Source organism: Paramormyrops kingsleyae, chromosome 6 (assembly GCF_048594095.1).
Source record: "Paramormyrops kingsleyae isolate MSU_618 chromosome 6, PKINGS_0.4, whole genome shotgun sequence".
Classification (NCBI taxonomy): Eukaryota; Metazoa; Chordata; class Actinopteri; order Osteoglossiformes; family Mormyridae; genus Paramormyrops; species Paramormyrops kingsleyae.
This window is the reverse complement of record NC_132802.1, coordinates 19,658,214-19,684,692: the sequence shown is the minus strand read 5'-3', so window position 1 is coordinate 19,684,692 and position 26,479 is coordinate 19,658,214. Positions and strand designations below refer to the sequence as shown.

The 26,479-nt window shown below is 44.1% G+C and overlaps 1 protein-coding gene across 7 annotated transcripts in view; it reads left to right on the top strand.

Moving 5' to 3' along the window:
• The window catches only part of plxnb1a (plexin b1a), a 73,547-nt gene that overhangs the window by 9,349 nt on the left and 37,719 nt on the right, over positions 1-26,479 (top strand). Inside the window, exons 1-2 of one of the 7 annotated variants that reach the window (XM_023805044.2) lie at positions 12,906-13,048; positions 13,234-13,388. The exons of 4 other annotated variants lie outside the window; for them this stretch is intronic. The gene's annotated coding sequence lies outside the window, so the exon portion shown is untranslated. Of the gene's footprint in view, positions 1-7,449; positions 7,589-12,905; positions 13,049-13,233; positions 13,389-15,876; positions 15,983-26,479 lie in introns of those variants that run through there. 2 more of the 7 variants (XM_023805047.2, XM_023805046.2) reach the window with 2 other exon arrangements.

Below are 26,479 nucleotides of genomic sequence, written 5' to 3'. Positions count from 1 at the left end.
AAAGCTGTAAACCCAGGTAATTAGCTAAATGAGCCATTTGCTTGATGTATATCATTGTGTTTCTCTCTTTTACCCCACTAGCACAAATGTTTGTCCCTGCTCGACACCTTCCATTTTCATTCCTTCAGGGAAGGGGGTGGAGTTGTTTATTATAAGCCCCATAACAGCTCTCCAAGCCCTCCCACCTCCCCTTGGCACGTCGGGGTGTGGGCCATACTGATGCAGATAAACGGGGCCTGTGTGTACCGCCTGCTGCCGCTTTGTAAATAACTCTTTTCATTAATGTTGACGTAAAGTGTTTTGCTTTACGGAGATGTTTTTCTACTCTTTCCACGCCTGTCTGCTTTAATCAGGAGGGAAATTAACGACATCTGGGCCTTTTGCAGACTGTGGTTCAGAAAAGGCCAAGAGGAGGGTTGTTGGTATATGGGACGAGTCTGACTCCTTGTTTCCATGGGCAAAGCATTAAAATCCTCCTTTGGCCTTTAATGCCTTCTTGGAAACAGGTGATTTGTGGGACAGGGTCTCCACACACACACACACACACACATACACATATACTCTCACACTCACATTATATCTTTGTGGGGACTCTCCATTCATTTCTATGGGGACAACTCTAATCCCAACATGATGACCTTAACCCCTACCCAGCCCTAACCTTAACCATAAGTAACCAAACTAAATACAAGAGTTTTGGCATTTTTTTTTATTACATTCACAGATCTTTGTGGGAAATGGTCCCAGTAACATCAAAATAACAGGTTTTTATTACATTGTGGGGGATATTTATAAACATAATCCTCACAGACACTGTATGCTCCAGTCAGAATATCAGTTAACATAACATACATTTTTATAACCCTATACTTTATGGCCTTGTCTGCTTTACTGCTACGGGTTTCCTCGTGATCCTTCTGAAGAGCAGACTTTCAGGCCTCTGTGCTGTGTTGGTATCTGCTGGGGGTGGAGGCTGCCTGTGCTGATCTCTGGGAACCCTGTGATAATGACTGGGAAAAATCCCTCTTCTGGTCGCAGGCTGGCTTTGGCAGAACAATGCCAGTTATGTGAAACTCGGCGTCGGACATTCCTTTCGCAAGCTCCAGTGGAGCAGCAGATGTTTGAGAGTTTGACCAGCAACTGTTCTCCTGTTATGAAAATATTAAGCCAGTGTTATGTGACTGTGTTTCTCTAGTGCTTGGTCATGTTCATTATATAATTGTGAATTTCGTTGAGAATGTTTATTTGAGCAAAAAGATTGACCAAAGACTGAGAACACTAGTGCTTGCTCTTCATATTCAGGGAGTCCAGCCCTTGTGGAACATATAATGAAAAAAAGTCTCCTGCTATAGTATAATCTAATATACTATTATAATATAATACAATAAACCGTGTAATAAGCAATTTCGTCACGTGTGTTTCGACCACCTGGGCAATTGTAGACGTCATTTTGAAGGTTCTTGATGTTTTAGCAATAACCCCTGATTTACTGTAGATGATCTTGTGTTGGTGTTATTCCTGCTTTTACATATGTACTTAATTGGATTACTTCTGAATTTCGTCTGGCCAAGACAGGGTTGCCACATGGACACAGTGCGCTGTCATTCACTGGATGTCTTGGCAGTGCGTGGTCATTAAAATCATACCTGATGTGTTTATTAGGGCTGGGCGATAAAACGATTACGATATGTATCGCGATAGACACGTGATCGATATCAATAAAAAATGTGTTCGATAAAACGTTCGATATTTTTTATTCTTCGTCGGAAGAAAACAGAGGTTGCGAAGCTAGTTTGGATCCGAACAGGTGTTCCGGGCAATTCGGTTTCCCTATGTTTCCCCTGTCTATCGGGAAATAATGTTTCCCCTAATATTAAATCAAAGAGGTATGTGAAATGTCTGAAAATCACTCAAGTACATTATTACATGTGAATACTGTATTGTTATTAGTACCGAGGCCCAGAGTTGCTGTATACCTGTTTTAACAGGGGGGAACCAAATATCCTGGATGTCAGGAAATAATGTTTCTCCTAATATTTAGGCAAATATGTATGTGGGATGTCTGAAAATCACTCAGGTACAGTATTACATGCGAATACAGTAGTTCGTCACGCATAATATAGTCTTATAAGAAATACTATACCGTTTTCATCAAGAAATATCTCTATCCAGCGAATTAAATACTTTCATTTATTATCAGTAAAAACAAAAAACATGTGATGTTTTAAAATATGTGGCTTGTTTACCTCAAGAGCTTCGTAAAAAGACATGAAAACAACAGCGAAACCGTGTACAAATCAGCGCGCGACAGGGGAAACATAGGGAAACTGAATTGCCCGGAACACCGGAAACGCAGCTGTCATAAATGGTCGTAGCACAGCAAAACAACTGCTTTATGGAAGTTCTGCCGGTTTTTTGTGAATCACTGTGACGGTCGCCTCGCCCTTCCCTAACGCCGCTCGCCCCCCGTCTCCTGAATATTAAGTTATAGGTCTGTATCCTTTCGGTTTGTATGTGTCATGTTGTCCGGTTTTTCGCGTATCCCGTGTTTCGTTTCGAGTCTGCCGTGTCTTTTGTTTCCCCTTCTCTCTTTCCTCTCTGTGTTTACGGCGCACTTCCGGGTTCCGGCTCCCTACGTATCGCGTCTTCCTCGTTAGTGTTTGCATGTGTGTCTTTTCCTAGCACAAAACCTGGACTGAAAATATACTTGAATAGTTCAACTTCAAGTATGATTAGAGTAAGAATAACTTGAAGAGTTACTTTTTCATATTTCTGCAGGTTTTATATTTCAAACAATGTTACTGTACTGTATCAGGTTTGTTTTTTTATATTACAGATGTACTGTATCTCAGTCTACGTCAGTTTTATTTATGTTTACAAAACACTGCACATATTTTAAAAACACTTTATTTTCCATGGTTGTTGACATGTTTAAAATAAAAATGTTTAAATGTAATATATTTTTCTCCTGGTCTTTATTTTAAATGGGTCATAAAAAATGTCAATAATTATCGATATCGACCGATATGAAACACTCATATCGTGATACAGTTTTCAGTCATATCGCCCAGCCCTAGTGTTTATGCCAAATAGCTCTGCGGCTGTGGCTTGCGGGTAATTCGTCTCCCATATTTGCTTCCCTGAAGTGGTTGTGTAATCCTTGGTCTTGTTAAAATCAATTACATGGCCAAAGACAAACCTCTGGGCAAATAATGCCTCAGATGATTAGATTAAGAGGTGGGGAACATCTGAGGTATCTGAATGAGAAGCATGCTGTTAAGTTGCTATCATCCGGGTGGTTTCTGAGGAGCTACTTCTGTATTTAACCAGCTGATGGATGAACGATTGCTCCTGCTTGGTGGATTGAAATAATCCTCCTTTCAGTTACTGGAATTAGCATTTTACAGAGGGAACTCTCAGCTACTCTATCTTCTGCTGCCGTTCTTTTCATGCGAAAAAGTCAAATCTCGCTGCTTTGCAATTTCCTTATTTTTTTAAGTGCCACAGCAGCATCTGGGTCTACCCGAGCTCCGTAAATTTGCTCTGTAGTGCAGAGAGGAGGCCGTGTGAGGGAGAACATTCCAGTGTTGGCATTGCTGAATCATTAATTAGTTTTGCTTCCTACTTGGAGCAAAACCCAGAACATCCTAAAGCTCATAAATGACTTATAATTTAGAGACCTGTTCTGCTTATCCGTTGCTTTTAGTGTTAATTTTAAAGAGGCATGTTTTGAAGTTCTTCTGGTTTACTTAATACTTGTCTGCTCAAACCTGAAAGCATGACACAGGATACTACACACAGAACCCCAGTGGACCAGTACTGATAATGCAGTGCTGTAGTTTGACATGAAAGGTCTCCTCTCAGTTGAGAAATTTGTTCTTCTACCCAGTTGTTACCATTTTTCCATTCGATGTTAATGCTGAAATTTAATCACATATATAATAATTTTTAGAGAAAATTATTATGTTTGGACCTAAGAAATGAGATCTGCTGCTATGATTTCAGTCATATCATTTGTTCTTATTCTGCACAGTTATGAGTGTCACGCAGAACCTTCGATGGCTTATGAAGTTGGATCCAGGCCATGTGGACAAACCTGACTGCCAAATAGGGGGATGATGGGTGCTATTCTGAAGTTTTTAATGTCACTTGGCAGAGGGTGACCAGATCCACAGCCTCCTGGTTTTGGCACAGATGTCGAAATACATGCTGAACCAGAATATATATCACACAAACATTTTGGGAGGCAGAGTAGAATAAATTCCTGTTCTGATGAAGGAGATGAGTGGGTGTGAGTGATCAGCGTGGTGTTTTCTCAGGCCTGTGGACAGGGCTGTAGCTGTTTCTGTTTATCCGGTTGCGAATGAGATGTAAAGTGATACTCTTACTATGTTTCAGTACAGAACATCAAGATGGAAAGTGGATTGTCTGTGGAGAAAGCAGTGGTTTCCTCCTCTGACAAACTGGAGATGTACAGGTGGGGGGCATTTTAGGGGGGTGTTCAGGGGTTGCACGAGCTTGGGAGAAAAGTGGTGGAGAATAAAGCACAGTTATACCTAAAGTCTAATGTTACTGCTGCTTGCTAGTCTTGTATCAAAAAGGATACACTGAACAGTATATAAAGCCTTATTAAGGCATGCTTAGGTGTGTGGAATATCTTATTAAGTTTTAAATGTATATTTTGATTTGTTTTTCCTCCTCCATTTATATATTATTTTTCACTTTATCAGGACATAGATCATTAGTCATAGTGTCACCACACTTGGATGACTAGTTAATTTTGTTGTTATGATGTTGATTTATGCACTACATTTGTGGTTATCTTCAGTACTGCTTACTACTAGTCACATGCACAAAAAAATGGAAAGTTTGGTATTTCAGTAACACTTTACTTAAGGCCAAGGTTTTTGTAATGTATAAACACATTCATAATGCATTATAATGCATTCATAAAGCATTATAAACATGGCTATAAATATTTAACTTAAGCCATAACATAACCATGCGCATTATGCTTTATGCCTTATGAAGCTCTCATCTGTCACGCAGTATAGATAGCTTTATAATGCAGTACAAAGCATCCTTAATGCTTATACCAACCATTATAATGCATTACAAAGGCATCAATAGTGCATTATAGATGAGAGTTTCATATAGCATTCATAATGCATAATACACATGGGTATAATGTGTTATGCCTTTTGATAAATATTTATAGCCATGTTTATAATGCTTTATGAAATCATTATTATTTGTTATGAATGTGTTTATAAATTGCTAAAAAAAACATGGCCTTAAGTAAAGTGTTGCCGTTATTTCTCTAAAGAAGTTGTTTCTATAAAAATGTATATTATCGGTAGTAATGTAATATTGCTAGCAGACGAACATCTGTAATGTGCAGTATCATGCTCTTGTGGTGACTTGGTCGAGTACATACAGCATATTTCAGCTTACAGCAATGGTGGCTTCACTAGCGAAGTCTAATTGGTTCCCGTCCTCACAGCATATTAGCTACGATCCTCTGAGCTCACAAAGCGGTTCTTGGCTGTTCAGCAGTTTGGGCACATTTGCAGGCACTTTGCTATTAAACATAGTCATTCCAAGCGAAGCTTCTTCACGTGGCATTTTTGAGGACCTGCTGTGCATCTTTGCGCAACGTCAAGTGTTATCAGCTCTACTCGTTGCTCTTCCTGAGTGGATTGACTGCCCTACACACCATTAAACAGTCTAACTTTACACATTGTCCCGGGGATTTCCTGGGGGGATTGGCGAAAGCTCTTCTGAGAGCGGCTCTCTGTTGAGAAGCGCTTTCGAAAGGCCTTTGCTTAGAGGCTCTATGGACTGTTCTGTCTGCATTGAGATGCATAGTGAATCGTTTTTCATGGAACTGTCATCTGTTTGATTCATCAGCTTGAAACTTGTTCAGAAAAGACTCCCAGGTCCTAAGAATGAATGAATGTTACTCCGTTACATCTCCTTCCCTGCCGGTCCTCCACCGTAGTACAGAAAGGCACACTGTGGCTGCTAACTTTAAACTCCTTAACTCTTTTAAGATCTTTTAAGATGTCACTCGGTAGTTTCAGCTTGTCTACTCGCATATTGTCTCCGGTCTTTCAGTCTTATAAGATGCTTCAGAGGGTTTGTTCTTTGCCTTAACCTCGTCTGGGCTTGCTTTTCAGTATTATTGTGTTTAAACCACAAGTCTTAAGCATGATTAAATGTTGGTTCTCAGTCATGGAAGAATGACAGATGTACTGCTCTATCCTGCTCCAGCAATCAAATTCATTTGTATTCTGCGTGACTGAGAGAGGCCTTAAAAGAGAACCTAAGCAATCGATTGGTTAGCGATGCTGCTGACTCTTACTAGGCTATTTTGTCGTAATCGGTACCAAACTTGTTTATGAAAAATTTTCATTCTGGTTGTGCTTAGCTGAATTTTTCTGTTACTGTACTTATAGAAATATGTATCAGTTTATCACAGAATCTTATGTAACAAGTCATGGTACTATGAAGGTTCTGGAACAGCAGTATCACGGTAAGACTGAGCTATTGAGCAATGTTGACTGTCTTTGTTCTGCAGTAGATTAAAGTGGATCACTTAATTAGATTAGTTAATTTATACACATGTCGTCTTTAGGGTTTTTGAACATTTGAATAAATGTACATTTTAAATATGTAATCAGTTTATATGCAAATATGTGCTGAGCATTTTTATTTAAGCCATGATAAATTTGACAATTTTTAGCCTTGATACCTACCTTCTGTAGTTCATTGCATTCTCATACTTGTTTAACTGTTAATTTTGTTGCTTTATGATACGATAAACTTCTTAGATAAAAGCCATGATTTCTGCCCTTTTGCCCACATTCCTAAACCCCAGGTATAGGCAGTACCTGAATACTGTACTTAAGTATATTTTTTGAGTATCTGTACTTTATTTGAGTACGATTTTTTTTTGGAAACATGTCTTTTACTCCACCACATTTGAAAAACAAATATTGTACTTATAACTACATTTCTATGAATATTCTCGTTACGTATTACTTTGAAGCATAGATTTGAGGTCAGTGGCCAAATTTTCTAAAATGTGATAGGACATGTTAGACACTTTTTATTGTAAAGGTTCTACAAGCAAATCAGTGCATTCAGTAGTTTTTTTTTTTGCATTGTGGCAATAATGCAACAATGCATTGACATTGAAAAGAAAATGTACTTTTGAATACTTAAGTATTTTTTAAATCAAGTACCCAAGTACTTTAGCTCAAGTAAAAATTTGAACTTTCACATGTATTAGAGTAATATTTGATCAGGAGTATCTATACCTTCACTAATCTAATGGAGTTACTTTGTCCACCTCTGCTGTAGCCTAACATCATTCTAACATCATTCTGTTTCTCTTCAATATGAGCTGGAGTGAGCTGGAGTGAAGGGGTGCTGATTCCCTCTGTGCCCTTCCTGGACAATGATCTAGAAGCTTCTAAACTCTGCGTTTCTCCGCGAGGCCACTAATGACATATTGTGTGGATATGAATAGATCCCGGAGGCCTGATCCCGGAGGCCTGATCCCGGAGGCCTGCCACTGGCATTTGTAAGTCTGGTCAAGGCATTTATTTCACCAATGGCCTCCTTCTCCCTAGGGAGGCTGTGCTCCTGCCGCAGATCCACTCCTCTCTCCTGACATCCCCTACCCCCCTATATATGACCACCCCCATCTCACATGAATAACATTGACTATCTACTAAAAACAGTGCTTGTCAAAGTCTGGAATATATGGGGCTTGCCTTGTTATTTGCAGTAATCCCTGCTTTTCATTTGATTCGATGTGGGCACTGACATTTAATCTTAATGATGTCCATTATTCTGCACTTTAATGTTTTCTTCCAGCCAGGGGCTCATTTAAAGGTTTACTGGCTATTAATATCGTAAAAATGGGGTTATTCAGTCAATGAAGATTTAATGGGCATCATTGAATGCTATGATGGACCCATATCTTGTGAATATTGCTGTTGGTTTTGGATTCCACATGTGACTCTGTGATGCAGTCCAATGACATGTCAGAAAGTGGAGGTAAGTCAGCATCTACAATACAGCATTGGCTTGTGATGCCTCTTTTTCTGGGATATTCGTAAATATAAGTTGCGCTAATTTTCTACAGACAGGATTTTACAGGAACCTTTAAAGGACCCGGAACGGACCTTGAATAAGCATGTGCTGCCTGTTCCTCAGATTCTGATAAATAAAAGATGTTTTTGGTAACGTCGTTTAGCCGTTTGCACGTCTCGTTTGGGATGCTGAATGTGCTTAGTGTTAAATCGAATGGAAAGGTATCGGAATGCCTTCGTGCTGAACTTTGTAATTAAACAGAGGTTCTTGGTCTGGCACGCCGGGGAGTTTGTTTGTTCCAGTAGCAGAGAGGAAATCTCTCAGGCGTCTGTCTGGATGGCCGGCTTAGTTTAACCCATGAGCTGCCAGCTGTTTGTCCTGCAGTGCCTCCAGCACACTCATATATGACCACAAGATATGTACTGTGTCAGGGCACGCAAAGTGAACTTTCTTTGTGAAAAGTTTTCAGTGGCTCTTCTGCAGGTGTGACACTGATAATGACATTTGGGGAGGGGGATTTATGTGTCAGTGTTGGCTTGTTGGTGAAGAAGGGGGGGGGGGGGCAGGGTTGGATGGTCTCTTCACCTCTACCACTGCCGTCCCCTTGCTGATCAACCCCCATCTGTATTGGTGGCCTTTCATTAAGTTCTAATCGTCAGTTTGCTATAAGGACGGCTGAGTTCCACCAATGTCCCAGTGTTTGATGTTCACACTCGACACAAAGTGCCATGTAACGGTCTCACGACACCCTGGGCGAGCTGTGTGCAGAGGAGCAGCAAAGATCACCATTTATCTCCAGAATGTTATGTCTAGGACAAAGAGGTCCTCCACATGTATCCTCTGGAGATGTTTACTAGGTTTAATGACTGCTTGGGTAGGAGCCATGTCAACAGGCAGACTTTCTCAAACAATCTTTGCTTTTAAGGTATTCTTCTTGTGTCTTTTATTATATCAGCAAGATAATCCTCCTCACAATCATTAAACACCAGTCTCACAGTATGTTGTAAAATGGATCCCTTTTGCTCTAGATTTCATTTACGACCTCAAGCTCCAGTTTAGAAAATACACAGGCTTGTTAATTAAATGTTTGTTTTTGTACTTCAAAGCTCTTTTATATTAACTCTTTATGGCTTTATGCATGTTTGGAACTTGGAATAAGTCCTGTGATCTTCTTTCTTATGTCTTAGAAGCTTTCATGTCTGCATGATTGGCCCAGACTCGCTGCCCCAACGTGTCCCCCCCCCCCCCCCCCTTTGAAATAGGTGTGCTTCTCGCTGACAGACATCCTTCTGCACATGCAAGCACGGCTCCTCAGTAGTCCGCTGACACATAGCGTCCTCCCCCCCAAGCTGAGCCTGTTGTTTCATTTAACCTGCACCTTTTCTGGTTTATTTTCTCACATGCTCACAGCATAAGATATGTAACAGTGTAAGATTGTGACTTTCGGAGCAGCCGGCTGTGGAAGGCGGGTGTCAGGGCAGAGCCGCCATGGTGACAGGGTGCAGCTGTGTAGCACAGGGGGCAGCTGTGTAGCACAGGGTGCAGCTGTGTAGCTCAGGGGGCAGCTGTGTAGCTCAGGGTGCAGCTGTGTAGCACAGGGTGCTTGAATAAAGTAGAGATTTGCCTAGTCGTCCACATTGATGATTGAAAACTTGGCTCAGTATTCTGCGCTTTCATATAATCCTGAATTTTGTTAGCTTGATTTTTTTTTTCTAATTAGGTCAAATATTTTTCTTTTATTTTGGTGGTGGGGTCAGAGATCAAAAGTGTTAATCAAAAGAATTAATATTGTCAGCTGTAATCTATGGTAAAGAACACAAGAGCTGGCTGGGACCCTGCGGGGTGAACTGTGCATGGCAGCTAGGTGCTTACTGTATGTTTATTGATTTATTTTATTTGTTTGTCTGTGATTTTAATGGAGACGCAGTGGTTGGACTTGTTTAAGGGCCATATGTATGGCAGAATAGTGCAGTTGTCAAGGTGGCGTGTCGCCTTAATTAAATATGTAAACCCATATGTCAGCCTGTCAGTCTAATGAGGGGCCTTTGGATGTGCAGACGGGGGAGAGAACAATGGGGCCCATTTGCCATTGTATTAACTGAAGGTCTTTTAGTGAGCGGTGTATGAGTATATGCTGACTGCTGACAAGATCACAAGGCAGAGGTTCTGGTTCTGTTGCACGTAGCTTAGATTTCCAAGCGAATAACCAGCACACCAGTAAATCTACTGGGTTAACCCAAATGTAACCCCCCCGCACTCTCAGAAACATACAGGGGTATCAGAATTAGAATCTTAGCTCAGTCCTCCTCAGCTGTCACCCCTGACAGGAGGCAAAATTATAATGAGTTTCTTAATGAGGCAAACTGTGTGTGTGTATGTATGGCTTTATTTGTCACGTTATTTAAATGACGCTTCAGAAGCTGCCTTGTGACATCGCAGCATATGGCAGTGATTGATGGTAGTTATTGTTTCCTGTTGAGCACGAGTTCGCAGCTGATATGGGGGCGGGGCTGTGCTCCCCACGGCCCTCGTGCTGGCCTGTCCCGGTGTGGCGTGCTGGCCTGTCCCGGTGTGCTGGCCTGTCCCGGTGTGGCTCGCTCCCTCCAGCATGACGGCCTACGGTGTGTCGCTGCTCTAGGCTGTCACTTGTGTGGGACCCTCCTGTGGGTGCCTCTATCGGGCCATGCAGTTCCTTCCTGTAGGACCAAACAGAGGGATGTGTGAGCCTCTGACCCACAGTGGTCCCGTGCTCTGTGTCAGACGGCATGGTTCTTTGGCCTGAGAGCTGTTCATGAGCAAAATCCTTCTTGAAGGGGGTACGGACCTTTCTGTTTTATTATTTTCTAGCCAGCGTAACATTTTGCCAAGCAAAATGGGAAACACGTTTTTTTTTATGTTCCAATTCCAGGAAGACTGGAGAACATGTTATTCCCAGCTGAACTGTGTCAGACACGGACATGGCTGGCTGCTGCTGTCTTGATCAGCGTGAATGACAAAGACCCCTGAAAGGATTTATAGATTTCACAGCATGCAGCATGCTCTTTGGTACCTGGGAATGTTCTCCTGGCATGTCACTGAATACTCCTTGGTCAGTTTAAAGCTGATTTGCATTAAAATTAATTGTCCTTAATGCCCAGCACTTTGGATTTTTAAAATGACATGTTGTAGATTTCCCCTCCATTACAGCTTATAGTCATGGCTTATGGAAACATACTGTATTTATGTGTGCTGCATAACCATAACACATACTTTTGAATTTGACATCACCACAGATATCTTTAATAATAGTGTGCAGCAGGGGTCTCCAACTCCGGTCCTGGAGGGCTACTCTCCAGTAAGTTTTCTATCATACCCGGCTTCTGATGAGCCACACCTGTTCTCAGGTAAATACCAGGAACAGGTGTGGCTCATTTTAGAAAACTTACTGGATAGTAGCCCCCCAGAACCGGAGTTGGTGACCCTTCTGCACAGCTTATAGGAGTGTTTTCTTTTTTTGGAACTTCACACGCTCTTGGTAAATGTGAAAGCATATGTTTAAGGGAATTAAACTCTGTGTTCTTTTGTTTCCCTGTAATGTTGAATGCCATCCATTCTAGTCTCAAAGTATCTTGTCTTTCCGTTGAATGCAGGCGGGCTGCCCAGTCTCTCGGTCCAGTGGGCTACACTCCCATCGGAAGTGATTCGTCCTTATGGTGCTGTTAGTACCGCAAGATGAGCAGCATTTAGGAAGTGTGATATCTCAGGGTGATGTCTCAGGAAGCGAAAGTGCTTCTTGGGTGGGGTCTTCTTAAGGCCGTGTCATATAGAAATAGCAGAGGTCTGTTGGATGGAAAAAGCAACCGATACCAAAAATAGCACTGTCTTGATGAACTGAGCAAAATACACAACTTCCCATCATGTTTTAGTGATACAAACAAGACTTGCTACATCACTCAGCTCTATGTGACCACCTGTAATATAAGCTGTGGTTGCTGGAGTTTTCAAATAATGAAAACAACTGTCTAAAGCAGTGTTTCCCAAACTGGTCCCCAGAGACCCCGAGTCGGGCTATGTTTTTGTTCTTACTGGGAAGGAGAAATAACGTAGACCGTCTGGGGATCCCTGAGGGTCTGGTCAGGGAACACTGGTAGGGAGCTGGGAGGTAGCAAAAATGTGGCCTGTCTGGCAGGGAGCTGGGAGGTAGCAAAAATGTGGCCTGTCTGGCAGGGAGCTGGGAGGGAGCAAAAATGTGGACTGTCTGGCAGGGAGCTGGGAGGTAGCAAAAATGTGGCCTGTCTGGGAGGGAGCAAAAATATGGACTGTCTGGCAGGGAGCTGGGAGGTAGCAAAAATGTGGACCATCTGTGGGTTCCCCAAGGACCAGGCTGGGAAACACTGGTCTAAAGGTATGAAGTCAGCTGGCCAGGACAGCAGATCACAGAAGCGTAGACCACAGAAGAACACTTTCACAGTTCTGGGCCAATTTTTCTTGGCTAGTTCAGGTTGTTTCTGTTTTCTGTAGTCAATGGTGGCCTTAAATCACACTATTGTTGTCAATTTAAAAGGAAGATCTGATCGGCTGATTTCAGCTGCACTTCCAAATATAGGGCAAATGGTAACTGATAATGTTGTAGTTTAGCCTGTCTGTGCAGCAATCTGGGAGCCTCTCTCCTGCTGTGATCATTTCTCCAGCTGCTTCTGTGAATTTCTGTCGGATAACGTTCTTACACCAGCCTCTCGTCATGTTTGTAAAATGTTGTCCGGGCATTAACCCGGATGAGTTTCGGTTTCTAGCTCGTTGGTGCTATTTTCCTTCACATCCAGCATGGAGCTCTGCCAGCGGAGTCACTGACTCTGAACCGGATCACTTCCCTTGGCTTGTAGGCTATTCAGCAAGATCATCAGCAGCAGCAGGTGACCTTCTCTCATGGGGCTGTAGTTAAACACAGATATTCTGTGGTCACAGGGTAAGGAGAAGATGTTTGACACAATCATACCAGCTGTGTGTTTTTTTATAATTGTGTTGCATGTTTGATTGATTGCCTTAAACTGGCATCCCTTGGTCTCTGGCGTACCGTCAGTGCTGGCAGATGTGTTTATAGCGCACTTCCTGTCACAGCTGCTGTCTCTGACCTCTCTGTATTCGCTGCAGATGCGTAGCCTGTAACTGCTCTGCCAGTTACTATCCACACATCAAGCCCAGGGAGCGAGTTCCCCCCACCAGCTCTGCGTGGAAGCGGAGGGCTCTGCTGGGTGTTATCGCATCACACTATCTGATTGTGCTGAAGCCCAGCGATCATGGAAATGGTTGGTGCACCTCCTTAATCTGATAATCAAGGCCGGGGGCAATCTCTCTGCAATTTAAAGTAATTGGATTCAGTAATTAAGTGTGTAGCGGGTAGGGAATTGGATTGAAGGACCAAAAATTCATAATGACTGGGAAAAGATTTTTGCGTTATTAATTTAAAACTTGGTGAAAAGCTTTTGCCAGCTGATGACCTTTGTTGTCTGATTATTCTGGGGGCAAATGGCTTCGCACAAACGGAGGACGCTCATCTACGCCACTTCATTCGCTAGAGCTATTAATGCAGCTCTCCGCTGCAAAATGCCATTGTGATTAAGATGCATATTCAGCTGCAGAATTTTGTGGATAAGTTTTTCAGAGCTATGAGCTGCCTGGAACAGTTATGTTTTGAAGATAAAGTTTTAATTAAAATATGCATAAATTAATTGAGCACTGGATACTCAAAGTAATGGTTGACGGTGGAGGAAGGAGTGTTAATTACATTGCTGTTGGTCAGCATATTATGCTGTATATGATCAGCATAATACTTATGAAGGGGTTTGCTGTAATTCACCCGGCATTTGCTAGGTATATGTCATCTTTTACAATATTGTCAGTGCAGCATCATGCACAGACTAGCATTCTCAAATAAATATTTTAAACACAGATTAGCCTTGCCACTTTACTTCCATTAATACAATATTGCAATTTTGACTGATCTTAGTAAACTGGGCGTTGCAATTTGTGTGGTGGTAACTGACGCAGAAGCCCCAGCAGTCCCCCCCCCCCCGCAGAAAGAAGCATGGTGCAGTCTAGTGAGGCCTGTTTACCCAGCTGTTGCCCCCCTCCCCATGCCCCGGCCCCAGCAGCCCTGCCCCCACCTTCTGCCCTGTACAAAGGCCTCCTCAGGCGGTCTTCACACGTTCACTCAGATTACTCGCTCCAATGCGAGACCCTCAAAGATGAAGACTTGCCTCTTGTCTTCTAGACTTGCACATAAGCTCCACATGGTCTTACCCTATCATATTTCAAGTAGTGAGATTTTCCATCTAATTTTATATAACCGAACTACAGGCATATAATGGAGTACGGGAAAGACCTCTGCGCCGTAGAATAAGTCATTATTCCTTGTCACATGCTGTCTGCCTGGGCACATGCATGGTGAAGCTGGGCCCATCAAGGTGAGTTTCCCTGGAAACCATGTGACCGTCCTGCAGCGAGGCACATGAGCCGGGCAGCCAAGCATTAAATTACAACAGGAGTCGAAACCAGCTCGTGGTAGGCGGGCCCCATATCGGGACTGACATATATTTGTCTGTAGCCAGACATGAATGAATGAAATGCCCCCCCACTTCCCAGAAAAAGTAAAGCCCATGTGCCGCCGTAGGGGAGCATCACCAACGGCGCCCCTCAGGAATCGGCGCCCTAGGCAGCCGCCTGGGTCGCCTGTAGGGGGGAACGGCCGTGACTGGCTGCTGATTGGTTTAGCTAGCGGTGCTGCCTGGTAGGGTTGGCGCTACATGAATGGCTGAGGGTGGCATCAGGGAATTGTGGTTTTCTGTTTGAGCAGCGGGCAAAGAGAAGCACAGCCCTGACACACAGAAAGCTTCCCGAAGAGTGAAGTACTGAGGCCAAGTTATCCACCCTGAGGGTTCTCTGCGACACAGTTAAGGACAGACCTGCTCCATCCATCATTATGAACTCTCTGGCTATACAGTGTGGTTCAGTCTTAGGTTAAATAATGGGGGGGGGGGGGTGGATTAATTAAATGAGGGAGCATATTGAAATTGCTGCAGTGTTTATGACCCTACTGCACCCACTGATTATCATCGCTGTCACAACAGCTGCATGAGTGTCACTTATTTTAATGTTGATCTGTTATTAAGGTTTACTGTATCCCATCAACATTTTGGCAGGATTATTGACTTCGTATTTATCGTCTTGTCTGTATGATTGCATTGTCTGATTGTTGTTGCCTTACTTTGACTTTGTCAGTGAGCAAACGCATGCTGTCGCTGCCGGGGATTCTCCAGAACCGCTTTGAGAAACGTTTCTCAGGACTTGCGAGTCTCGGACAACAGAAGGGAAGAGCGAGTTTGCATATGACCACAGAGGAAAGGAAGCTGACTGTGCGGGAAATGCCCCTCGACGGGCAGCAGGCTAATCGCACAGCTAAGCAGAAAAAGTTTAGGTGTGTTCCTGAAAGAAACGGAACTGCATCCTTCCCTCTGTCCAGTTCTCTGTACTTTAAAGCCATTGCATCTCATACAGGAGAATACTGCTCATGGTGCTGTGTAACAGGCTATATTAATGTGCATGAGTGAAGGTAAACTGACATGTCAAAACAGTTTGATCTTGTGTAAAGCATAGTAACATGTACCTTGATTACCTCGTTGGTCTTTTTGGTGTAACAGTGCAGATATCTGGGAATCATAATGCTCTGTTTTGCTCAGTTTTCTCCTGCACCCCCCCCCCCCCCACACTGTGTATTCTTTTCCTTTTCAATTTACAGCAAGGTCACTTTACCTCTGAAGAAGCAGAGCAGTGGTGACTAGCTAAGGAGAATCAGATCCCTGCACACTCCTGGTGCCGTCTGCTTTTCATACAAGCAGCTGAGGTACAGTGGCTGGCTGTCATAAAGCTCTGCTGGTCTCTGATATCTCCGAGGTGTTTTGTTCATTCAGCCATGCGGGGCTTTCTGCTTTTCGATTGGCTTGCTGTGTAATGGGCATTTATTGAGTAGAATTGGTGGGGGGGGGGCTTCCTTAGACATGAGGATGGGAAGGGTCTCTTGTATTTTTATTCGGGCTAACAGACAAGCTTTGAAGAGCAAATGCAAAGCAACTGTAACAAAAAAAACAACAGTAAGTAAATGAATTTGTCATGATTGGTTAATTTAACACAATGGGGAGCACTATAGCGGTGTCATCAAATTTTAAATATGTTCTTAAAAACAAGTCAGCCACTCACGGCGCTGTTTAGTTAGTTAAGCTTTCATCGTGTTTGTTTTCCTCTGGCTCTACAGGCGTCCATTTCGCATATGTGCTTTTATTCTCCCCAGTGCCGGTCCTCAAATTTCTGTCAAACGTGTGTTTGACAGAAAAATATGACAAAAATATGACAACTTGGCAGCGCCGGCAGTGTGTGCAGGCATTGGGAACTTCTGGAAGCTCCTGTGAGTTGCCGTGTTGTTTGGTGTTACGGGCTGTAGATTAAGAGCATGAACAGCTGCACACACATGACCAAAGCACATGTATCATGCAGCCTATTGTAGTGTGAAATTGGTCCTTCTCCAGTTTATTAAGATGTCTGGATGCAATGAGCTAAGGGTGCAGAGCAAAAACAACCCGCATGAATGTACCAAATCAACATGTTTCTGAACAGGCATAAACCCCTCTGCTGATTCCTTTAAAGAATGGTGTGAGAGAGCTGCGTGGGTTATTAAATCCTGGCTTCCCTGGGGAAAATTAATTGGCCCGTGTGCGTGCTATCCCCCCCCCCCCCCCCCATCGCACTGCACTGATCCATAATTGATGCCATCGCCAGGTGTTACTTGTCTGGGGCGGGGATGTAAGCCCCCAGGGAGCCGCTATGCTTTTGACGCCGGCTAACCAATAAGGAGGGCCCCCCACCCCTGTGGCCGTCCTGAGGGAGAGGGACACAGAATTCCCTGTTTTCAGGGAAATTTCATGTGGGAAGCACTGTTCTCCTCTCCTCCGCCACTTTCCCCGTGTTGTAGGGTGCGACCCAACGAGGGAAAGCCGGAAAACGCGAGTCCAAGGCAGCTAAGGCTGTTTATTTAAGTCTGTGCATTGTAAGTATGTATAACTGGCACACGGACAGATCAAGGGCGTATTGCGCAGCTAATGAGGTGGGGGGATGGTGGTAAATTATGCATATCTAACCAGTAAATTTGCAGTTTGAGTAGTTTTGTCAAAAGAATGGGAAGGACTGGCAGCCACTTGGCGTGTGCTTTTGTTTCTTAGAATGAAGAACATGACGAGTTCAGCATTAAAGAACAAATGCTGCATTCATCTCTAACCATCTCTGACAAGAGTGCATCCCCTGGACGGCTGCGAGGGATTTAAAAGCCTGTTTGTTTATTGTTTAGGTTTTTCGTGTGATATCTTTTGTCGCCTTATGTGTGTGCGGTGAGACGTCCGTGTCTGTATGTGAGGTGGTCCTTGGAGATGGCATTCAGGCTGTGTGCTTCCTGTCAGTGTTCATCAAGATAGTAGAGAGGAATGAGAATTAGTCCTGAAAGAGGCTGCCTTTTCATTCACCTTGGCTCCCGTCACAGAGGCATGCTAACGGACGTGGACATTAGTGGAAAAGGGGATTTCGGAGCAATTCAGCCAAAGGCCTCACGGCGGGAGGGGGGGACACGTCTGCTCAAAACAGACAATGCTGCGGAGGATGGAGGGAAGAGGAAGGTGAAGCTCTCAATGCGAGATGCTAAGATTGCAAGCTTCAGTGTTTGTTGGACTAAGCGGCAGAATCTTCCCCCCCTTGCTGGAAAGAAGATGATTCCACTGGTCCGTCTCTCCAGAGGTTCCACCTTCTGTCACTCTTTTTGTTTCCCGTTGCATCCCTTGTTCTTCCACTGGCCAGGTGTCATTCCGCTTTGTTGGCCACAGATGCACTATTTTTACCTCCTCAGGGCAACATCAAGCGAACCCTCACGATCATTAATATACCGTGCTATAGAAATCTGTCACAGCCATTGATTCTCTGTCATGGTTAAGTGGAAGAAAGGAAAGACTGAGTGTTCAGAGGGCCTGCTGTGTATGTCTGTCTGCACACGTGTGCCTGCATGTGCACACTTACATTTACCGTATGCTGTAATGTAAGTCAATTAATCAGAGCAGTCTACTCTCCGTCATTCATGCATGCTGCCCCCATTCTGTGAACAGCAGGGGGCAACAACTGGGGAATCCTATGGGCGCCCATTGTCTTTCTAATGACATTTCCCCAGCCCTTGTTCCTAGGATTGGTGTGTGTGTCTGTGAGGGGGGGGGGGGGGGGTGGCTTTGTCACACCCCTGCCTTCACATGTATTCCCTGTGTACATTGATATGATAACCCATCATAAGTATTGTCAGATGTGGGCAGCATTGAGACATAGATAGGCAGGAATTTCCCAGCAGTTACAGGGAGGATGGTTTAGATTTTTTCTAAAGCATATTTAAGGTTTTTCCTGTGTGACTGATACATTTGTTATTATTGCTTGTCCAGATTTCACACACAGATTTCTCTTGACTTTTAATGAGCATTCATAAGAAGTGTTCCCGATTCAGTGATAAAATGCGAATTTCTGCAAGGCAGCCTCACAAGTTCACTGGCCTTGTGGTTGGAATCTCCTCCCTTGTGTGTTTGGTCCACAGATCAGTCAAAGGACCTCTCTGTCTGGCACTCCTCCTTAGAATCGGACTGGGGCACTGACCCTGGAGTGTGCTGGCGTCCTGCCCAGGGGGGGGGCGTACTCGGAAGGGGGGAAACAGGACAAAGCTTGAACTTGACTTTTGACAGAAGGGACGCGGAAGCACATTCATGGTTTGGAGCTCTGTGAGACCCTACAGAGCAGCGACGCTTTAATCGATAGCTTCTTCCACATGGCTGGTCTGTCGACTGCATGTCTTAATGAGGGTTGTTTACATTTTTTACATCAGCACGCTTGCTGAGTTTGCTAGAAGAGGAGCCCAGAGGGTCTCTGAGTCACGGTCTTCCGTTCAGCCTACAGCCGTATTTCGGCAGTGGATCCGTTTCAGAGAGTCGTGGATCACGCTAACTGGGAGCACCACGGCAGTGACAGGCACCCAGCCAGCGCCTTTCTCTGTGACGAGCCGTGTGTTGTTCCCCTGTGTGATACTCACTGCCCCCTCATCTGGAAGGGCTGCCTTGCGGTCAGGGTGTGAGATTTTACAGCTCTGTGTGATCTGAGCTAAGACCTCTCAAGCGTCTCGGCTTCCCCTTTCGGCCAATAGGTGACGAGGTTAAGAACAGGACTGACGCGTACCAGGGACTCGCAGTCTGCATTTCACCACGCCTTGCCTTTTTAAGTCAGTGCTGAGAGAGGAGGTTCAATATTGTGCCTTAATACATATTCTTTGGCTGTTCCACAGCCATATGGGAAACCCCTGGTGTTCTCAGAGGAGGGTGTTTCTAGATCACTATATCACATTTATGTACGTCACTAATGCACACAAATTTCCTGTGTGTGTGTGTGTGTGTGTATTGTGTGTGTGTGTGTGAATCTGCCTGTGTCCCTCCGTGTTTGTGTGTGTCTGTATTGATGCACAGAAATGGAGCGGCACGTTTCTATGACTTTTTGCACAACACTCTTTAAACTGAGCAGTGTAAACGGAGCCAGAGGATCCGGCATTTATGGAACCTGTTGGTGTCTCCATGAGCTCAGACCAACAGCAGGTCAGTCTATCCCCAATGTACCTTTCTTTCCTCAACATATATGCCTTTACTCCCTTTCTGGGGCATCGGGCACATTTTGAGTGAACCTCTGTTGCAGAAGCTATAAACAGCCATTTTCTAAGCCAGTGACTAGCTGCTTACCCTTACAGACTGGGGGCTTGTAATCTGTGCTTGATGGGATGGCTGGAATAAACCTCTTATACTGAATGGGGGGGCATTGCTGAGGAGTACTGGGTGATAAGGAGTGAGGGGGCAACTTGGACAGGGGGCTCAGGTGCGCTGAGCAGGAGAAAACAAAGTTAAACTCCCTTCATTTGGATTAAGAAACGCCGCAAGCTTCCTTGTTTCGTGAGGCCTGAGACTCGATTATTTCAGTAATCCGTCTCCTAAGGCCAGCTTTACATTTTTTGGCAGTTTGCTGTTCTTCGTTCATTAATGTTCTCCAAAGATATCAGGGTTTGGCCTCTTTATGTTGGACCTAATCATGTTTATGGATTTCTGTGAAATGCAAACTCTCCATTTTTGAGTTATACACATAAGTGTTGTTTAAACTATACTTTATGTATCTGCTAAGTAAACCGCTTCACCAAACCAGAATTTAGTTACAGCAGAAGTGACAATTAGCATTTACTGATAAAAGATGACTTTGATGATAATGTTGTTTGCTATCACATCTGCAAAATGCAACGTACCTCTTACTTGTACTGCAAGATAAACTCAGCAGCGTATCAAAGTGTCTTTTTAAGAGAAGAGAATTATAAGTAAAATGTAAAGAACATGGTAATACGCCGTGTTGGAGGAAGTACACTTTATGTGACTAATGTTGCCTAAACTTTAAGGACGACTACAAAACAAAATGCTGTAGTAGTAGTGATGGCTTCTTGGGTCCAGCTGTCAGCAGTGTGTCTGGCTGTGGAGAGAAAGTCAAACGCATCAAGAGCTTCTCTTACCTTGGCAGCGACATTCGTGTCTTTGGTGACTCTTACTATGAAGTCAGCAGATGGATTGGGAGAGCATGGGGGTCATGAGGTCGCTGGAATGGGGTGTGTGGTGCCCCTGATATCTTTGTTAGAGGACAAAGGTTCAAGTCTTTAGAGTTCTGGTGCTCCTTGTCTTACTGTTTGGCTGCAAGACATGGATGCTATCCAGTGACCTGAGATGAAGACTGGACTCCTTTGGTACTGTGTCTCTTTGTGTTGAACGAGCTGTCGCCCAGGGAGTCTCGAATGAGGCACATTATCTGCATTGTGAGAGAGTGTCAGTTATGGCACTACGGCCATGTGGCGCGTTTCCCTGAGGGCATGATCCAGCTCACGGGAACCTCACTGCTGAGGACCCATGCGGCTGGACCAGGCCGAGGGGATGCCAGTGTCCCCTTGCTGGCCATTTCCGGAGGGTGGGCCTGGACTGCATGTCAGCCTGGGGGGTCACCAGCTGGAATCCCGAGGTGTTTCGTCGTGTGGTGGGTGTGGCTACGGGCTGTCCCACTGCATGCTCCTCAACCTGACCTGACCAGTAATAATGGCAAGATTGCATTCCTGCTTTTTGTTGGACAAGAAAGAATGTTAAAAAGGATGGAAAAGATAAAAGATGATTTTAGTGACCTAGCCAAATTCAAACAAGGTATAAACAACCATACTGTATGTTAATAAACATACTGCATAATTTTTGGTACACTTTGGTATCCTAATATTTACGTTATACACATTCCCTATAATACTTAAATTTATAGGTTCAGGTCAGTCCAGTCTTCCAAGATCAATGCAGACTTTATTAGAGCTTGAATGGTCCGAGAGAATGTAGAGAGGCATAAATGACAGATAACTTATAAGGCGAAGCAAAAGAAAGGACATGGAGAGAAGCACAGGGGCAATATAATGTTCGGCCAGCTGGGAATGAGAAGCAATCTGGAGAATTTCACGTCCACCAGTGAGAGAAAACTCACTGCAGTGTCCAGTGTCCTGTGAGTGTTCAGCAAAGCCCCAAAACCTGCTCTCTGCGCTGCTCCTGACCTTTCGGCTGCATTGCTGGAAGGTCATGCTTCTCAGAGGCATTTTTTAGACTGAAACCACCATAGTCAAGTTGTGTAGTTTTTTTTTTTTAATATATACATAAATACTCATTATGGAAACCATTGGAGAAGTACAAAGACAGTTATTGTGAGAATACACACTTGTGCATGCTGCATATTACTCTAGACAGCCATGCTAATATTTACATATTCGGCGGCTCCCTTGTTGATGGTCAGAGTAGACAGAAAGCTGCCTGTGTGTGCAGCAGCCGTACAAGGGGGCTCTATAAGATTCCAGTAATGATGCAGGTTTGTCTGCACTGCCCATTTGGAAGGACAAGGCTGCACCTTTGAAAGTGACTTTTATGCAGCGAAAGGGAAAACAAACAACCTTTCAGTGTTTCGATGGATTCCTAAAGCAAAACGGACAACTGTGTTAGTGAACCGACAGCCAACACTTTGCACGTTAACTCTGACCTTAACGCTGTCTGCTCTGTGAAGATATGTTACTCTGTTACAGATGGCTTATCTCTGAACAGGAAGTGTGTCTTTTACTCATACATGTGACTAGGGTTGCCTGATCCCGGCAAAAATCACAATCACAATTATTGTGGTTAATACTGAGATCACGATTATTTAAACAGGATTACTCATTGGCTTTGGAAATATCATGCATTTATTGAACTTTTTAAAAAACTTGTCTTTTTAAAAGTGGATTTCTTTGAACTCTAAATATAATTCAGCTGAGAAACAAATAAAAATGGCCTAGAAAGGGAGGTAATGGATATATAATGCAAGACAAAACGGGAGCATCATTGCGAAACGAAATGAGGCACAATAATTGTTTTGTCTTGATTGTTTTGACAATCGTTGGAAGCCAAAATCATAATTCAAATTAGAATTAAATTGCCCAGCCGTAGTATACAGCATATATGCTTTTCTCACATCTATTCTCACAACTGCCTGAGCTGCTGAAAAGAACAACACAGGCACCTCCTGTCAGCGCCTCCTGCTGTATTGAATCTTGGTGTGTGGCTGAGTTAGGAACCTAAGTGGGTCGTTACTTGATTGATCAAGTTCCATAGTCTCCTCTGATCCCTTTTGGTAAACCAGCATCTGAAGTGTGTCAAGCACTTTCACATATGTAATGGGGGCTCAGAGTATGACAAGGAGCAACGTTTTTATATTAGTTATTGAGTCAATAGGGTTACCCTAGTCTGTTTGAGAAAAATTGTATTAAAATGGGCTGTTAAGTGGCAAGTGTCTCAGAAATGGCATTTGATAGTTTGATTTTGTAATGTTCATTCTTCTCATTCCTTTCTAGAGAAACTAGAAAATATGTTGAATAGGAAGCATTCTTTCAGAGGAAGAAAAAGACCATAAATCTCTTGTAGTTTGAGTGAACTTTTACGCCTGTGCACACCAAATAAAAGTATGAGACATAGAATGAGGTTTAACACAATGGTGAAGCATTCTGTACATCCCTGGGAAGGACTTTGGTAGCTGGTTCCTACCCCATTGGGCCCATATTTTGGTCAGTTGGAGGCAGTGTCCACACAGTGGCTTATTGTCCTTGTGCTGCTCTGTGCGGTCGCTGTGTTCTACAGATGGCCCCCCCTCCACCCCTCCCACATGCGTTTACTAGAACTGTCACCGTCTTTGTGGCACTCCTGTTCCTCGCTGGCCCGCCTCTTTTCTGATGATCTCTTCCAAGGCTTCACTGTCGCTGCTCCTTTCCTCCAATTTAGACATTTGAGCTTTTTGTTTTTTTTCCCCTGCGGTGTCAGTATTTGTGAAGGAAATATTTGCGTTTCATGTTCTGTTGGCTGCTGAGGGACGTTGGGCCTGGAAACTTGGATGCTTCACACTAGTGATACAGTGGAACGAGTATGAAAGTGTCATACAGTTTATGTCATTGAAATGGAAGTAGGATAGGTTAACATCGTAAGTTTATTACTTGGAGGTTATTCAGTTTCGGGGGGAGCACAGTGACACAGTGGTTAGCACCATTGCCTCACACCTCTGGGACCAGGGTTCAAGTCTCTGGTATGGCTCCATGTGTGAAGTGTTTGCATGTTCTCCCCATGTCATTGTGGGGTTTACTTTGGGTACTCCAATTTCCCCCCCAGTCCAAACATGCTGAGGTTAATTGGAGTTACCAAATTGCCAATAGGTGTGTGTGAGTGTGAGTGAATGGTGTGTGAGTGTGCCCTGTGATCGGTTGGCACCCCAGCCTGGGTTGTTCCCTGTCTTGCACCCATAGGCTCCATGATAAGCAGGTACAGAAAATGAATGGATGGGTGGATGGATGGATTATTCAGTACATACAATGAATTATTAAATGAGATGGGTTTGTACTGAACACTCAGCAAACAATTGATCTGACTATGTGTAGCATGTGGTTGTGTGGAAGGGACCCACCACTTCTGGCACCAACAATCATGCTGCATTTAAAATCACTTAGATCACACATTATAAGGCTTAGCTGTACAGTGACTGAGCCACCTGATCTTCTCTACATGCTTTATATATTCCGGTGTAGCTGCATGATTGGCTGTTTGTAGGATCAGGCTGTTTGCATTAACAAGCAGGTGTACCTAATAAAGTGGCCACTAAGTTTGTGCTGTGCTTGCAAACTGAAAGGGTTTTTAATTTAATTTTTTTTTTGCAAATCTGAGCAGGGACTGTCTTGGTCAGCACCAGTGACGTGCTGTTGTATTACAGTGAGCATTGAGAAGGATTTGGACGGGTTGGGACATGGATGAAAGTAGTGAGTGCAAGGGCCAGTCAGTGAGGATGTCTCAGGCTCTCCCTTTCATCTGGAGACCATGGCCTGTTGTCAGGGCAACTGGAACACCAAAGGGCATTTTTAGCCTGCTCTGCAGCATGAAAGAGGGCTCCTTTTCTGAATGAAAGGACGTGTTGTGGTAGGCAGTGTATGCAGTGAGTGTACAAACATGAATAAGCATGTCCTGGGAAAATAAAACGAACCACACGCTGAAGCGCCATCATTGAAACAGTGGCCTGTTGTGAACTCAGTCGACTTAAACAGTAATTTGGGCAAAAACCTTCTTATCGTACTCAAACCATATTTGTGCTGCCATTTTTCAATCATAACCTTATGTGTACCTGCAGTTAGCTGACTGGGTAAGTGGTACCTACCATCTGAGAGTCAGCACCCCCATCTGAGAGTCAGAGCCCCTACCTGAGAGTTATTGCACCCATCTGAGAGTCAGCGTGCCATCTGAGAGTCAAAGCCCCCGTCTAAGAGTCAGATCCCCTACCTGAGAGTCAGCACCCCCATCTGAGAGTCAGAGCCCCTACCTGAGAGTTATTGCACCCATCTGAGAGTCAGCGTGCTTTCTGAGAGTTAAAGCCCCCATCTGAGAGTCAGCACTCCCATCTGAGAGTCAGCGTGCCATCTGAGAGTTAGAGCCCCCATCTGAGAGTCAGTGCACCATCTGAGAGTCAGTGCGCCATCTGAGAGTCAAAGCCCCCATCTGAGAGTTAGAGTCCCCATCTGAGAGTCAGCACTCCCATCTGAGAGTCAGTGCGCCATCTGAAAGTCAAAGCCCCCATCTAAGAGTTAGAGTCCCCATCTGAGAGTCAGCACTCCCATCTGAGAGTCAGTGCGCCATCTGAGAGTCAAAGCCCCCATCTGAGAGTTAGAGCCCCTATCTGAGAGTCAGCACCCCCATCTGAGAGTTAGAGCCCCTATCTGAGAGTCAGCACCCCCATCTGAGAGTCAGTGCGTCACTTTTTCCCACGTTTTTAGATTTTCATGGCAATCGTGCACAAATTGCGGACACTGCATGAGTTTGGCTTCCAGCCCCTATTACAGGCTGTCATTACTACTGATGTACTGTTTTTAATGTAAGGAGGAGGCTTATGGGTGATAATCTGACCTACTTCAGACCTTAATCAAATAAAAACACCCCCTAAATGTACAATCACAAGGGGTGACTGTGACAGACAGACACTTGAATACAAAACAAGCCCCTGACATGTCAGTGTGGTTTATGTAGCGTTTCGGCTGAGCGTGGGGTTAGCAGAACAGCCCACACACCTCACCACATGACCCCCTCCACGTCAGCTGAGATGTGCGTGCATTCCTGATGATAACAACCTAAATTTGGGTTTACTCATACATGGTGTCTAAAAACAGCCATCTGTGATTTCATCAGTCCTAGCGGTGCAGTCAGCAACATCCCTTATCTGCTGTTACTTCATTACTTTATGAAGTTTACTCCTTCTCCTGCCTGTCTTGGCTTGTAATTGCCTGGAACATTTTACGGTTAAATCTTTGACCAAAGGTAACAGTTAAGGTGATGTTAAGTTTTCAGAGAAATGCTGTGGTTGAAAGGAAGCCTGATGATGTCGCCCGCCCTCGTTGTGCTGTGGGCGGAGTCAGTCCCCTTGCCTCTCATTGGCTGTGCTATGCAGGAAGTGCTTGCCAACCTCAGAACTGATGGCTTTCAGTGTATGCAGACTGAGCCGTTAGATAGCCGACTAGACAGATTAATTTTCTTATCCAGTGTAGCCTTTTTTGTCTGCTGCTGTTTGAAAACCAATAACCCAAGAGCACCGACTTTGAGAACTATGGGGAAAGATGAAGAAGACGGTCTATTCCTCCAAATTGAAGATACCACCCTCAAAAAGTCAGCTATAAGTTTCAAAG